General features: G+C 45.7%; 1 protein-coding gene across 1 annotated transcript in view; it reads left to right on the top strand.

Annotated features, from left to right (window-relative positions):
- The window catches only part of LOC135391619 (uncharacterized), an 83912-nt gene that overhangs the window by 24369 nt on the left and 42154 nt on the right, over nucleotides 1-17389 (top strand). The gene's annotated exons all lie outside the window — the stretch shown is intronic.

Here is a 17389-nt window from a genome sequence, read left to right as displayed (position 1 = left end):
GTAGGCCTGCGAAGAGTCCACATTGGCCGGGCACAGGAAAGCACTGATTGTGTGGCGGGGAGGTGCACTTTGAGGCGGTCAACAGCAATACCAATGCTGGAGTCCGGACAGTCAATATCAATGAGCCGAAGATGATGGTAAGGATGCTGTGTGAGGTACCGCGCATATATCCGGAGTGTTTCCACGTCTCGTAGGACGCTGCTGGTGTTTCGCGTGCCTCTGCCAGGACAGAATAGGTCTCTGTCGTTCTAGGAACTCCCAAACAGACGCGGAGGCTTCGGGCCTGAATATTGAGAAGCTCACGCTCTCCGGATATGCTGAGGCGTGTAGAATAGGCAGGCTGTACCGCAATGCGCCCAGAATCAACACTGTGTGCACGTGACGGAGGTCAGCGCATGAAGGGCCCCACGACGATCCAGCAATGCAACGTAGAGCATTTACAAAACCGCTGGTTTTGGTGGCTATTGTTTTCACGTGCCGGGACCACGTCATGCCTCTGTCTAATGTCACGCCAAGGTACTTGCAATGAGGCACAAAGTCCAGCGGTGTCCCACTGACGAACAATGGATACCTTTGGAATGAGCGTCGGGCGAAAGGCCATGGCAACGGTCTTAGCAGGAGAGACCGATAAGCCTCGGTCGGCAAGGTATTCTACAATGGAATCCAAGGCGCATTGTAACCGGTTTTGGACCTTGTCTCGACGGGTGGCAGAGGTCCATATGCAGATGTCGTCTGCGTACAAAGTGATGCGGGTATGATCACGAAGCTGGGCGGGAAGCGAAGCCATTATAACATTAAAGAGGAGAGGGCTCAATACACTTCCCTGTGGGACACCACGACGGACGGATGGAAAGCGGTGTCACCTTCCGTTGCGCGCACGAAGATGCGTCGTCAGCTAGAAAGTCCTGGATCCATGAGATGGCGCAACCTCCTATTTCCGCCTCTTGTAGCGTCGCGACGATGGCGCTGTGCAACACGTTGTCATAAGCTTTCTCTACGTCGAGAAAAACTGCACCGGTGAGGTTGCCTTCAGCCTTTGCTTGTTGGACTTCAGCGACGAGATCGAGTACGTTGTCGACTGCTGAACGTCCCTGACGAAAGCCTGCCATCACCTCAGGAAAAAAGCGCGCGCTTTCCAGGTACCAGTTCAAGCGGCGGAAAACCATGCGCTCCATTGTCTTCGCAACGCAGCTTGTGAGGGCAATCGGGCGAAAGGAATCAATATTATGCGGCGACCTGCCTGGTTTCAGAAGAGGAACAACTATTGCAGTTTTCCATCCGCGTGGAACTTCACCTGTCCGCCAGGTTCTGTTAAAGAACCTCAAGAGGAGCCGACGCCAACATAAGGGGAGATTTCGGAGGGCTTTGTACGTCACCTGGTCAGCTCCAGGCGAGTTGTGTTGGGGGTAATTCCTCAGGGCAGATTCAAGCTCAACAAGCGAGAAGGTACGTCCAAGGCAGGGTCTGAAGAGGAATCCAGCACGATAGGGATATCACGTGCAGAAGACAGCGCCAGAGGCTGAAAGCGTGGTGAGACGTGCGCAGTACTCGTCAGCGATCTGCAGAACTGAGCGCACGGAAGCTAGTGATAAGGATAGGAATGGGTTCCGCTGAGCAACTGGGGCAGAAAGCCCCCTGAGCAGACTTGTGCCCGTTACCGAAAAAAAAGGAACTAAATACCGTAACCCGTTACCTCAGAAAAAAGTAACTAAATACGTTACTGGTTACCAGCATACAAAAGTAACGAGTGCTCGTTACCCACAGGTAACGAGTTACTTTTACGTTACCGGCCGCATAGTTAAAGGAGCCAACAAACATGCCGTCACTTGGCATCAACTGTTTATTAATGAGAAATTGCACTCCACTAGAAGCCTGATACTGGATCTTTTACATGAGTGATCTTCGTTCTCTTTCGTATGAATGCATCTGTTGCCGAGCTCAACAGTCGCTCCACCGATGCGCTGGAAGGTACCGCAGTGTTCAACCGGAAAACACAAGAAAATCCATCGTTTTCGTGCCACGGATCACCAACGGTTCCCAAATAGACGAGGGGCTGCGTCATAATTTAAGGCGCTCAGAATCTTTGCAAAGACAAGAAAAGGCGAGAAGTCGAAACGCGTTTTTTGTAGCCATAGCACAGTATTGGTGTCCAAGGGTCTTCGTCTAAGACGATTCAGCACATCAACAACACATCCAGCGAGGGACTGTAATTTGAATCACACTTGGTCGCGGGTTACGCAGGTCAAATCTGCACGCATTGCGCCACACGGAGTGCCGAAATGTGCTCCACCGCGCTGAAGAAAAGGAACGAGTAACGTCAGTAACGAGTTACCAATTTTTGTAACTGGTTCCGTTACTATTATATTTTTTAAGAAAATAACTGAATCGTTACTTCGTTACCAAAAAAAGTAACCGTTACCAAGTAACGAGTTACTTGTAACGAGTAGGCACAACCAGTCCTCCTCAGGTACCGCGGGACGCGGCTGTAGAGTATGTACCACTGCGCCCATACACCATGTTGCAAGCCCATTGGCCTAGACTGTGCGCGCGCTCCGATTGGTCGAGAACGTTTTGAAATCGCATTTTGTACGCGCGCATGTGCGTACAGCGTGTCGGCCGTTTCAGCATAGTTCGAAATAGCATGGGACGGCATGTCGTCCTCCTGTGTTCGGTGGTGTCAATCGACAGAACAGTTTGCAGAAATATGTTCGCTGATTTATTCGTGCGTTATTGTGAGTCTACGCGTGCTGTGCTGTTCCTGGACACAACTATTATCCCACGAACAATTTGTCAACTGCTGTACCGGAATGCTTCATGAGTTGGAGCGTGAAGAAAAAGTTCGGGCGCCGTTTGGATTTCGAGGACTGTCAACAACGCATGATTACGTTGCCACAGAAGCGCTTTTCGCTTTCGCTATAAAGGATGCACCGCAGGCAGCGAAAGAAGATGCTCATCATGAAATGGTACGCACTCATGAGACTGGCTCTCGGTATTAGGAGTTGAACGGTGTGTTCGTTCAGCTTCATGTTCGAACTTTGTCCCAGTGTGTCAGCAACGCAGTGGGCTTTGTACGCACCACTCGCACAGGACACCCATGTATCAGATCTTTGAATTAGTGCTTTGTATCAAATAAATCTTTATTTTACCCCCAAAATCGCTTTAGTTATTTTGAATACCGAGTAACGGCGGCAGGCTTAGAAATCCAGTAGAAGTCGATAGGTAGCCAGGACCGACCGAAAAGCCAGCCAGACATGGGGGCTCCTGATGGCCGACTGGTTGTGCATAATATCCACTACGTTGCAATTTCATTGGTCGTGTGCCCAGTGTTGTGTGAATTATCTCAAACTATGGGCTCTATGGGGAGCTGTTGGAGCCCTGGCACAACTCTGCCCCTGAGCACGGTCCATATACGAGACTGGGTGTACGGGGTGACAAACGATGCAGCGAAGTTCCGCCAGCGGTCCGCGCGCTAACTTACGTAGACGCTTTGAATTGCCTTCTGGATCTGTCGAGCTTCAGCTTGGTGAGTTGGAAGTTGGGTGCGACGAGCTCTGCGCTCGGCGCGACGACGAATGGCACGGAGATTTCGAGGGTTCTTCAACGTGAAGGGGGGTTTGTTGGTTGCACGTTGTCAACCGTTACATAGTTTCGTTTTTTCTCTTCTTCTTTATAAGCTGCCTAAATAAAAGCGAACTGCAGGAGCCGTTTTTTTTTAAGTCAATTCCTGCGAGCCGACGAAGTTGTTGTGTTGTCAAGCTCCTTGCGGGCGTCTTCGGTCACCTGCGACAATTCCAGTCCCTGGATCAACATCGACAACAACGACTGTCCTGACTTTGCTGACCAGCGAGGAGGCTCCGCCCCCAAATGCCGTGCCAATAGAATGACTCGGGAGGCGGAGCGCTGCGGCCTCTGCTCTTGCCTAATAGAGTGGCGCATCCGGATAGCGCTCGGCTCGGGATATGTGAGCCGCTGTCGACAGCTTCTTCCGGTAAGAGAGCTACGACCTTAAGCCTCTGCTCTCGCCGTAAGAGATGGCAGCAACATTGGCGCTCTGTAAACAGAGTAGGGTCAAAGTCGCCTCTTGCCAGTGTAATTCGGCCCATTCCCCGCGATAAACAACGGGAATCGCCCATCTTGTGCGACATGTTGTTTGCCCAACATTGCAAAATCTGCCACCTAGATTTACACTGAAGTAGAAATGACTATTCTCTAGAGCATCTGCCTCGGATTTTCCCTCTCCCTCGCGCCCCGCCCGCCACCGGAGCGCGCCAAGGGGAGGACGCGTGGGCGGAAGTCGACTTTCATTGCCATCTGGGGGCAGAGGTTCGAACGTAACGGAGACGTGCTTTTCGCGATGCTACGTCCACTGGGTCGTTCCATTCACCATGGCCCTGAGTTGGCCCGTGTTCCATAGATTGCGCTGCTCGATCTGTGAATCTTGGGGACGCGCGTTCCTTGGGACCACGAAAATGGTCGGCGATAAGTACTTGCGTCTGAGCGATGCTCGCGTTTGTCTGTTTGTTTGTTTTTGCTTTTAATGAACGTTTTATGATGGCTTGTTTTTGCTTTTAATAAACGCTTCATGATCGGCGTCTCTGAGCGATGCCCCGCGTTTGTTTGTTGTTTGTTTTTGCTTTTAATAAACGCTTCATGATCGGCGTCCCTGAGCGATGCCCGCGTTTTTTGTTTGTTTGTTTTTGCTTTTATTGAACGTTTTATGATGGCTTGTTTTTGCTTTTAATAAACGGCTTCATGATCGGCGTCCTTGGGCGATGCCCGCGTTTGTTTGCTTTATTAAACATATGGAACACGCGTTGTTAGAATTATCTTGTTAAGACGTCCGCGGAATCGTTTTGCGCCGTGTTTGGGTGATTGTAGGGCGTTTTTTGGCGTGTGCTTCCCTGACAACAGTGTGACAACAGGGTTTCAGAGGACAGCCCCTCAACCCCATGTACTGTTGTCATCGCCAACAAAAGCCTGTCCATGCAGTTCCTTGCAATAAATGTCATCTGCATTAATTTCGCAGCCCGCTGTGGTCAGTTGCATGCGTCTCCTGGTTTCACATAGAAAGATGATGCGCCGCCCAGTCGATTGACAGCGGTACGGTGCCACCAAAGTTTAATGAAAGAAACCACCAAAACAGTAGTTTTCTGTCGTTATTAACCAACATTACCCAACATACGCACAGAAACGGCCTGGGCGTCTCGTCAAAGTCCTTCTGTAACAACGTGTGTCATCATGTTCAGTAAAAGGGGGAAAAGAACCAGAGTCTTCTGTTGGCATTACCTAAACGTTCGCACAAAAACGGCACGGGCATGGAATCTTATCAAATTCCTTTAGTAACAACACGTACGACGAAGCGACACACCGATCATGAAGCGTTTATTAAAAGCAAAAACAAGCCATCATAAAACGTTCATTAAAAGCAAAAACAAACAAACAGACAAAACGCGAGCATCGCTCAGACGCAGTAGTACTTATCGCCGACCATTTTCGTGGTCCCAAGGAAGGCGCATCCCTAGATTCACAGATCGAGCAGCGCAATCTATGGAACACGGGCAACTCAGGGCCATGGTGAATGGAACGACCCAGTGGACGTAGCATCGCGAAAAGCACGTCTCCGTCTACGTTCGAAACCTCTGCCCCCAGATGGCAATGAAAGTCGACTCCGCCCACGCGTCCTCCCATTGGCGCGCTCCGGGTGGGTGGGGCGCGCGAGGGAGAGGGAAAATCCTAGGCCAGATCTCTAGAGAATAGTCGTAGAAATTATCTGCAAACAATGTGCACCGAGCATGCTATTTCTCAAAATAGCCACTTCAATCCGTATCCAATCCAGCGTGAGTTATGGCTGGCCGTCGCTTCTCAATGGGTGTGTGGATGTGTTCACGGTATTTCCAATCACTGCGGACGTACGATCCTGTGCGTTCTGTGCAGTTGTGTCTGTGGACTGTGATGTTCGTTAAATATTGTGATGCTCGCCAGCCAGCTGAGGCTGCTTTGGATGATATAGAAGAAGGTGCCCAGCGTAACTCGACGACGCATCTCTCTACGACGACATTGTGCGAAGAAGTGACTACATTTGTACATTCATGACGGTCGTCCTGCGTATGTTGGCTAAAACACTTCTTCGTTAGTGCGCAGATTATGTTTTGTGATTGCCTAGGAACGGCAATACTTGAAGTAGGCAGCTTCGTTTTCGCTTTCGCAAGTGAAGAATGTTTTCTGTCACAAGTGCTTTGTGAAACAGTTTTCTTCTGCAACGACCCTCAAAGCTATGTTGCGAAGGTTTGCCAATGGAAATTGTTTCAAACGCTATTTGTAACAACAAATATTTTTGCGACTGAGTTGTGGAATGATAACACACAGTGTATGATAATGGTAGACGCGATTTATTCGCAAATATATATTTGGTAATCGGTTATATTTGATATGGCAAGTTGCATAACCACTTCTAATCCCACACAGGTACTCCATGAATCAATTTTAACCACCATGTAACTTTTCTCTTAAAAGTCTGGTTTGGAAGTGGAACAGCTTTCATGCACCTCTTTTTGCAACCGTATCATTCACGTCATCCCCTTCCACACTCAAAGAAAGGGGCTTAAGGACGGTGTGTGTTTAGCTGCATCGTAAAAGACCATTCCCACCGTCCAACCTGATGACATCCATATTCACACGTAGCATATACCTTTCAGTTCTCCACATATGCAAGCATACTGACGTAGTGTGAAAAAAGATTGATTTGTGATTCACAGAAAGCATGATTGACTAGATATGATATGAAACACGGTTAAAAATTGGCCTGGTTGGTGATCACGGGAAGAAAGTTGCAGAATGCCATATTCATATAGTTTACTCTATACCACGAAAGTGTGATAAGGTATATATCTGGGAACCATCAAGGTGCATAAACAGAGCGAGTGTTTTGGCTGGTTGATAAAGCACTGGGGTTTTTTTCAATTGTTTTTAATTGAAAGGTGCATGAACACTCGTTTAAAAAGAACATTCAACTAATACCTCTAATAGATACGGTGCATTGGGGGACCACTTATTGACATGTGGATGTGACAATGAAAAAATGGCTAGGAAGCAAGCGAGCTGGTGAAGATGATGCATAATGTAAAAACCCCGAGACTAGAGAACACGAAGGGACAGACACAAACGTGACTTCGTGTTTGACTTCTGTTTGTTTGACTTGACTTCGTTGTTTGACGTGTGTGACTTGTGTGAAAATACATCGTGTTTTTGTTTGTCCCTTCGTGTTCCCTAGTCTCGGGGTTTTTACATTATGTGTGGGATGTCAGGCAGAATTCCAAAAAACAAAAATTTTGTTCAGGTGTAAAAAAACGAAGTGGCCTTCTCTTTCGAGAGCCGCATGGGATAAAGAAAGCAGGTAGTAACTGCGTCAGTAACCGCTGTATTTATCTTTGTGAGGTAAACAGGAAGTTCAACATGAGAGGGAATAGAGGGGGAGAGGAGGTCTCATGTATTTAAGGCATGTTTCACAAAATAAAATTCTTTGGTTGGCAGTTCAGTGTGGTGTCCTCATCTTTTCCGTGTTCCGTTCTCGTCTTTTCCTGCACAGGGGTCTTATCGTTTTTAACTATATTAGACGTAAGATGTGAAACAGTGATTACGTTCACAAAGCATATGCACAAATGAAGTTTACTTTGCTGTAGATCACTGATTATAGATTTCAAAATTTGTTTGCTTCGCTTTCACATGAGTCGAGGCATTCATACAATTAAGAAATCTGTGCAGCTGTAAAAGATAAGTAAATGGTTTGTATTACACGTTACTAATATCTGCGAAATTCATATTCACCCACCCATATGTTGCTTTTTCCACACAAACAATTCCTACTTGATAGAAGTGAAATGTGGAACACCGTCATTGCGTACACAAAATGTGTGCACACATAGTGGCATTACTGTGCTGGACGTAACTACTTATTGCCTTGAAGTAAAATTTGTTTATGTATGGACATGTACAACATATCTGGCATTAGCTCTGTCATGTGCCATGATCGTTACCTGTGTCTGACTGACACGTCGTTCTGAGGAACTTTGACATCACGCGCACTGTGCCTTCAGTAAAATATCTCACTTGTGCACTTCCAAAGCGTTGTCTCTATACGAGAATCTAAAATGCACAGATGACAAGTGGTTGCAAAGCAACATATGCGCTTTGCCTGTATGTATGCTCATCACAGTGAAGAAGATTTTCTCCAATAAGGAGGGATAAGCTATATTGAGACTGCTTTCCATAAGCAGAAGTGTGCTGTTCCCACTGTGGTCAACCATCAATATATGCTTAGTTTAGGCTACTCGTTTTGGTGCAGGAAGAGGGTGAGAGCTCGTCACTGCTGTATCTTAGAACTGAGCTGCTTGAGTAATCACAATAGAGGTAAAGAGGAAGCATCAGGCCATTGATATGTAACATTTTGGTAGATGTCTTGTTTTTCTTATTTTGCTATGCCTTCTCCTCTGGTCCATGGAGGCTTCACATCAGGATTATGCCATCGAGGCGTGGTCACATTTCGTGATCTTTGGACGTCTGCATTTATCAACCTTAGCAGTATTGTAATGCGGTGTGTTGAACGTTCCATCCTCCCCCTCTTTTACAAACATATCAAAAAAATTTCAGATGAATTTGAATGAATTCAGATTTCAGGTTGATGGCACACTTTGGCTCAACATGTAGTTCCAGATGTGCCTGCATATGATAGATATGTAGCCAGAGTTCGAGGTAACTCGTTACAAGTGACTCGTTACTGTAACTAAGTTCCTTTTTTTGGTAACTTGTAACTTAACTCGGTACTTTTGCGCCGTGGTAACTTTCAGAGGAACTCGTTCCTTTTGAGGTAACTTTGCCAATGTAAGTTAAGTTCCAAGTTACTTTTTTCGCTTTCACTCACGTCCACATATTTTCTTGCTTTCTCTCCGGTTCCTTCATGGCATTTTTTGCCATAAAACGTGATATTCTATCAATGACAGTATTTTATGCAGTAATTAAGCACTGCTGCCATTGAAATGTTGCTGAACCATTGTTCGCCCACAGGGGGTAAGATGCAAAGCGTTCGAATAGACTTTACTACCAGAGAAACGTCATCATGACATCGGTAGACAGACTGAAACCGAAACAAATCGGAAGGAGGGCTGGGTTCCACGAACGGGCACTTGCTCGCTGTCTCCCATTGAAAGAAAAGTAGAACCGAAGGTCGCGTCCCTTTAAGGGACCATGTCGTAATCCCCTCATGACCGTGGCTTTCGGGCACGACCTTGTTCACCTCTAGCTTCGAGCGTAGTTTAATTCTACCAAATTTTGGCGCTGTCGAACACTATGACGTCATTTTTTTACAAACAGGGAGAGGTCTATTGTTGGACATAAACGAAAACGATGTAAGCGTGTTGCACTCCTCCGCCGGCAACTCAAGGTCTAACTCAACTGCTCACGCGCGCGGCACCTGCGTAATGCTATTTTGTGTCCGGAGTAACTTGGAAGTAACTCGTTCCTTTTTTATGTAACTCAGTAACTGCAAGTTACATTTCACAGTGAAGAACTTCGTCATTAACTTACATTTACATTACACGTTACATATATACGATATATATCGTATATATACATATATACGATACATATACGATACACGTTACATTTTGCACACGATAACTTAACTTGTAACGAGTTCTTTTTGACGGGTAACTTCTCAATCTATGTATGTAGCACGCGAAAACCCGCAACCACGAAACCGAAACTATCATTCTAGCTTGTGCATGCGTTACAATGCGAGCGTTACAACAATCGCTAAGAATGTTGAAGGCAACATGGGTTAGTTATTACTAACTTTTACATGTTTACTGCATCATTTTTCAAGAAATTCGTTTGTTTAAGCAAATATGACGAAGAGACAACACCAGCGTTTTTTGCCGCCGTAACTGGCGAACTTCGGGTTTCCGGGTCTGGCAACTGCGTTCCACAAGATGGCAGCCTCCACTGTTTGACGCACTGATCTCGATTGTAAAAGGCTGGATCGCGGATAGGGAGCGCGAGCGTGCGGCAACCGGTCGCCATCTTACTGTACCCAAAACAGTCGCCGCAGCGATCATGGCAACTTCTTGCAATTACGGTCGTACCAACCGTACCGGCAAGGATACCGGGCCGAAATTTCTACAGGTGAGTCAGTCTTTATCAAGGAATAAATAGGCGTCCATTCTGTACATTTATTTGACAATTATGAAGTATTTTTTTGCCAAAAACCAGTACTGGGTGCAAGTTGTTTGATCGCTCTTCCGAGGTTCAATCGAACACACTTGCATTTTACCCGCCGGCAAATACAGTTTGAGTGCATAATATGCTGGCGAGAACATGTTACACTACAGTGATAGTGGTGTCATCAATATGTGCGAGCACTCGAGCGCTTTTCTGCATGCATTGCTAGCACGGTACCAAGTGTTCTCTACGGAAGCAAGTGCACAGTCATTTCTTTGAACCACCCTCGCGTATAAGTTCAGTATTACGTCATAATAAGACCAAGATAGTCACCCTTTTTCATGTATTGGTATTATTTTGTGCCTTGGTTTGATTTGTGACAAATAATCCTACGTAACGGTGGTGTGGTGTGACTTGGATAGCGCCTTTGTGTCTGAGCTATGTTGTCAGCTTGTTGCGATAATAATAATTTGTATCTTGTCGTGTTATTTGCAGCAGTGTGGTCTCTCAATAGAGGTTTCCTCACGGGGGCTACCGATAGGATCGTCTGTGTCATCGAGCATCACCTCTGTCATCGTCTGATGCGATCGAGCTTACAGATAAGTATCATGTTCCTCATTCACGGGTTCCTACTTTACGAGGAGGAACCACCCCAATGCACGCATTGTGGTGAGCCTCTCAATTTTGCACATTCTCTTTACATGTTCACATCATGGAACACATCACTTCAGACCACAAAGAGCTTTATATACACCTTAGACCCCTTCACCCAGCATTGTGTCTTAGTGATTGAGCTATAATTTCTTTTACAACAGCGTTTAAACGTTGAAATTTTTAAAAGATATCAAGATTGTAAACCCTGTTTTAAGCTGATGTTTTAAACATTTATGCCATGCTTTTACTAAACAACATATTTATTTTTAACTAGTTGCATCCTAACCAATGTTCTCTCCTTCACAGCTGCCTCGACATACTCAAGAAATGGTTGCAAAACCTGAGCAGTGTCCACAAACTTCGATCACCGCTGCACCTCCAAAAAGTAAAACCATATGTGTCACATGAGATTTTTAAAGATATTCATATAGAGCACTGCACGGGCCCGGGCCCCCGACCCGGCCCGGGCCCGACCCGGCCCGCGGGCCGGGCTGGGCTTGTTATTGGCTGTGTGCTCCGGGCCGGGCCGAGCCCGGGCCGACAAAATACGGCAGCACCGCGGGCCGGGCCGGGCCCGGGCCGTTAAAATACGCCACCACCGCGGGCCGGGCCGGGCCCGGGCCGACAAATATGTTCCCGAGAGTCAGGCCCGGCCGGGCCACGCAGCTAATTCCACACATTGGAGACGCATTAGTTCATATCATCATGCGCTTGCGTCATTCCTGTGCATATTTTGCAAAGACAAGCAAAGGGTACTGCATTATGCATATGATTCGACCCTCTAGAACATTCTCCAAGCCACTTTACATTGCTCCTCACTCCTCACATATTTCACAATCACTTTGGCAAAGCTTGGTGAGAGGGATAGGGACTGGGAGAAGCAGTTTGTCGACAGCATGCTCTATCTCCGCAAAATCTTGACAGTGTAACGATAACGCCCCGTGCGTTCTGGATTTAATTTGGTCTCGTGCGGTTACGGTGTTAAACCGCCATCACTTGTATGTTTGTCTTCTCTCCTTATAAATTTACTTATAAATTTGTTTGATAATCGCCAGAAACGCGTACATCGCGGCTGGAAATACTAGGCCGGGATCTACTCGCCGGGTCACCGGGCCGGGCCGGGCTCTATTTGCTTAGACGCCGGGCCGGGCCGGGCTCTAGTCACTGGGTCACCGGGCCGGGCCGGGCCGGGCCGCATAAAAATATGAAGGTCCGGGCCCGGGTCGGGCCGGGCCATTTTTCGATGCGCCCGGGCCGGGTCGGGCCCGGAAAAGTCGGCCCGTGCAGTGCTCTAGTATATAATACCTTGTATTAACTGTTGTAGATCTAACCCACCTCTACAGTATACACCCTCAGGCATTAAAACTCGTTGTGGAACTGTGGTCATTGTTTCAGTTACTAGGCATGCACATATATGCTATAAGAAGAAAATTATTTCTTGAGAATGCACTACTGTTGATCAAACTCATGCAGCTGTAGGTTTACCTTCGGACTCTTGGAACTCTCTGTAGTTGCCTTAGCTGCAGGAGGAGTGTCCTCCAGCATGTGAACTACTACTGTGAACTACTACAGAGTGAAACCTACTGAATATTTATGGTGTCGAAGGGGCGGTTCCTTCAGGACAGGAATATCTTGGATGGGAGCAAAAAGCTTGAAATTAACAAAGTTTTGTTTGCATTACGCAATTTGAATACACTGAACACATAGGCAGCAAAACAAAAATTTAAAATTCAGCATGTATGAAAATTGGGTGCAACAAATTTACATAGTGTACCTGTACGTTGTCATTTCTGTGATATATATTGGCATTGCAGGGAGGTCACAAAACAATAAATGTATTGTTTTGTCACTTCCCTGCGCATTCATTGTATCTTGAAATGCGTATATGCCAGAATAAATGGTGAACTTGAAAAATGTATATTCTCTTTATTCATAGAGCATAACATCACTTATCTTTACAAAAGCATATCGTGTTATTCTTTGTCACTCAGAATGCACAACCAAGAAAGCCATCTTCCACTAAACATCACGTTCGACATGATTCAGTTGGTATCATTTCATACACAGGGAACACCAGGGCTCCAGTTTCAAGCTCCAAATCGTCATGTTGCAGTTTGGAAACCGCACATGTGTAGTGCAAGAGAGCCCTCGCACATGAAAATGTAAGATGGGAGTCACTGTCAATGCAAAGTGACTCCTATGAGAGAGACTATGACGCTGAGGAATAGTGCCATAGAAGGTCTTCAGAAATCGTGCCTGGTTTCACAGCAGTGCTACCACATTTCCTTTTAGATGACGATGATAATGATTGGCGTTTCAGATGTGCAGCTGTATTTTTTGCAACGTGCTCCACATAACTGGCATGACAAAGTCAGCAGTGGATGGCAGGCCCCCATCCTTATGCAGCTTTGTTCACGCTGCAGTTCAATTCAGCAAATGCATGTGAGTACTCGAGAAGGACATTCAATTTCACCTGCAAATAATCAGAGCAAATGAAGGAAGAAAAAAAAAGAAGTGCTGTACTTCAAAAGGAGATAAGTATTGTGTCTGAAGGAGATGTTACCGCTTACTAAATAACTTGATTAAGTTTACATCAATACCTAGATTAACTGGCCTAAGCGTGATCTAATTGCGTGCAGTAATTGTTTGCGATGCTTCGGTGTGTTCATATTTGCGAGGCATTACGTCGAAGACACCACTGTCGTTCACTAAAAGACCCTTTCTTGCTTGATATCAATCATATTAAACGCATACGCCTGTTTAAAACAACGGCTGTGATTCTACGGGGCGATTTCTTTCTACTATGCGGGTATATCCCTTCTGGGACCGTTCTTCGTGGAACAATTTTTGTCCAGAACGCAGCACGGGATATTATATACATGGTTGTTGTTAACCTCACATCGTTTCTTATTGAAATATTGGCTGGGAAACGTGCTGTAGTGCAATTCCCAGCGCTGCACTGCAGCGACGGTCTAGTTTCGGAATGCAAAACATAACGTTTCTAAGAATCGAAATGCAGGGCACCTGCGAAACACTGTTAGGATACATCAGTATACTGGCACCTTACAAAATCACGTGACGACAAACAATGATCAACGCCTGTAGCGCAATAAATACTCACAATCTGTGTTGCCTCCCATTGTTTCCAATGGGCACACACAGCGTTTTAGGGCCCACCAACATGGCGGCCCGAATGCGTGCCCCTCTCCGATACGCGATCCAGCCTTTATACATAGAGATCAGTGGTTTGACGCTGGTTTTACGGCAGCTTGACCCACCTGCTCGGTAAGGGCACGTGTGGTCACCATAAATTTGAGCCTCGACCTTGAGACTGGCCGGTAACCTAAATTCCGATGACGCGGCGATAGCAAACCATAGTGCGTAGTTTTGACGATTATGCTTCATGGATATGTCATTACATTACAAACTTTGTGGCCAGTTCGACGTTTCGCTCCGCTCTTTTGCGTAAACATTGTCTCAGCTCATGAAAAATGAAAGAAATATTTGTTCTACTTCTCGCACTGAAATAAATCATTTAAAATAATTGTACTGTGTGTTTCTTTTTTTCTTTTTGTATATAGTTACGTAAGTATGTAAAAAGGACATAAATGTTGCTGCTTGTTCTACTCCTCGCACTGAAATAAATAATTTAAAATAATTGAACCTCTGTACGCAATAAGGGGATAAGTCGAAAAATCCCAAAATGAGAAAAGGGGCCTGATATGATTGTCCGTCCCATTGACACACATGCATTTCCCGTTTTTTTACCATGCTGTAGCGGGCCAACAAATCCCAATAAGGTCCTAAGTTTTCATTGGCAGGTGCATACTGGTATGTAGATGTCATTGCAACAAAAATAGTAAAAAGAGGATAAGTCGACTTATCCCCGTATTGCATACAGAGGTTCAATTGTACTGTGTGTTTCTTTTCACGTTTTTTTTCTTCTTTTTGTAAGTAGTTACGCAAGTATACTGCGTAGTTTTGACGATTATGCTTCATCAATGTGTCATTATTACATTACTAAATTTTTTGGCCAGTTCGACGTTTCGCTCCGCTCTTATGCGTGAACATTGCCTCAGCTCATGGAAAAGGAAAGAAATGTTGCTGCTTTTGTTCTACTCCTCGCACTGAAATAAATCCTTTGAAATAATTATACTCTGTTTCTGTTTTTCTATCATGTGAGGTTTTCTCGATGGATGGCGCCACTAGCGGCGGAGTCACGTGATTCTTTTCTTGGGGAGATGTCGGAAGTGACGTGGGTTTACGCGCGTCGTTTGCAGGCGTCAAAATGGTAAAGAGGGAGAAGACCTCTTCCTCCTGACCCCTGTTACACACCGAGCAAAATCAAACAAAGCAACACCCCCCTGCATAAACGTGAGTACGACTGACCGAATGTCTTCGAACCCTCAAATTAATAGCTTCCTGTCGTTTGCTGCAGACATGGGAAGCAGTGCTCAAAGTAACCCGACCTACCGTGTTTTGGCGCCAGAATCTGGGAGCTGCTTCCAGACCACATGTATGGGAGGGAGGAACGACCGCAAATCTTCAAAGTCTTTATCAAAAAGCCGGCCTGAGAGAAATCGTCATTGCGCTGCACTGTCAGATATCTTTTTGGGCGATTTCTTTTATTGTACTATCGATCTTCCTAGTGCTTTATCGTTGTCGCAGGATGCAGATTACGGCTCACACATGAAGAAAACTCGTATCACATCAGTCATACATCTCCAGCTAGTTATGTAGGAATAAAGGTGTTACACTGCTGTATGATTTCCAATGTACGAGATAGTTCATGGGCTTAGACATCACACTGTACAGTACAATAATAATAATATTAATGAAACCAATACGAATACATACAAATTCCTGCTGAGCCCGGAACGAAATTACTATGCACACAAGACAACATTACATATGATCACTCATGGCAGCGTTGTACAGGTATGCAATATGCAGCTCCTTGAGGACTGTCAATGTAGTGCTAAAGGACGGCGATCAAGCTTGCACCTCGCGCAATTGCAGTCCTGATGGTATTTGTATAAATGAAAAAGGATGAAAACTGTTGACACCTATTATTACCATTGGAAAGTTGATCTGCATTGGGTAACTCTGTAGTGTCTGCTAGTGTTCACGATCCTCAAATGTTTATACGTTGCCAGCAAACTCATTCTATGAGGCACCGCTTTTTATCTTTCAATCCAGTTCAAATTTTACGGTGCCCATGAGCAAACAGATTTTCTGAGTAATTCTACACCGCACCAAATACTTGTATTAATAAAAAAAGGTATCCTGTTATTTTACTTGTATTTTCTGATGGAATAAAATGAAATGAAAAAATAATACACTGACTCTAACTAAGTAGGGCACGGCGCTCAAGCGCCTTTGCGTACGTAAGGGATAGCGTGGTGGTTCTGCACCCATTGTTTACCCATTCCAACATCGAAGTCGTTGCAACCCGATTTTAAAAAAAAAGAATGTCTCGACGCTCCTCCCGCAGTGCCAAAAGTTTCGTGCTACTGCTTCTGCTCCACGAGGGGCTACCGAAATGCTTCTACACGTCTTGTCAGAAATTCTGAACCTCGAGCACGCTATTAATGCCCTCAACAAGGCCTTGAGTTGCCGACGCGATGAAAGATGAACAAGGTCAGGGTACATCAGCTCTTCCCTCCCCCGGCCGTTGTCTCTCCCCTCACTCGAAACGGAAACTGGTTGCGGTGGCAGCACCGTGCAGTCCCAGCTAGCAGACGACAAAATGATATTTTTTTTGTCCAGGTTATCACAAACGTGTGACCGACCATGCTGAAAAGTTTGCTTCAACTGTGATCTCAAAGGAAGGACGCATAGCTTGACGCCATTTTCAAGCCGATCGGCCACTACAGGGACGTTTTAATGAACATTTTTGTGTTCCCCCCTGAGAACTCCATGCACTCATACAAAGAGAAACAACAATTTGTATAAATTCAACCAAGCGCCACACAGAATTGAAAAAGGTGTCATTCCATGCGGGATATCTCATCTTGGTATCTGCGCGACGTTCGATTCCGTATGTATAGCCGTTTTAGAGATAATCTGGACAGCACGAGCCCCATAGAGACTATAGTGGGGTGATTCCATCTTAAATAGTGCGGCGTATCTGTTTGGAAGAGGACCCCGATAGTAGTTCATGCAATCCACGCTCGTTTTTATGTACCATATGATTCCAAATTCTTTCTAATCCCCAACGGCCTTCACGTGCCAAAATAGCAGGTCAGTTTTAGCCTCGTTTTTAAGTTGTGCTGCCGGTGTGGGATTCCTGCTTAACTGCATTTTAAGCCTAGAATAACCCTTAGAAGCCAGTTAATGAGAAGGTTCGCTCCCAGAACGTACTTCCCAATACAGATTTCCCAACATGATTTTGAAATGTGGCACAGTTTCCCAGTCCTACGAACGCATGAAACATGAATATTGATGTGCAGTAAGTTAGTAAGTTACCTTACTCTATTGTGACTGTCACATGCTGGTCTTTAAATGGGACATATGTTTCTCC

The sequence above is a fragment of the Ornithodoros turicata genome, chromosome 4 (assembly GCF_037126465.1).
Source record: "Ornithodoros turicata isolate Travis chromosome 4, ASM3712646v1, whole genome shotgun sequence".
NCBI lineage: Eukaryota > Metazoa > Arthropoda > Arachnida > Ixodida > Argasidae > Ornithodoros > Ornithodoros turicata.
Note: the sequence above shows the minus strand (reverse complement) of the source record. Positions and strands in the feature narration are given on the sequence as shown.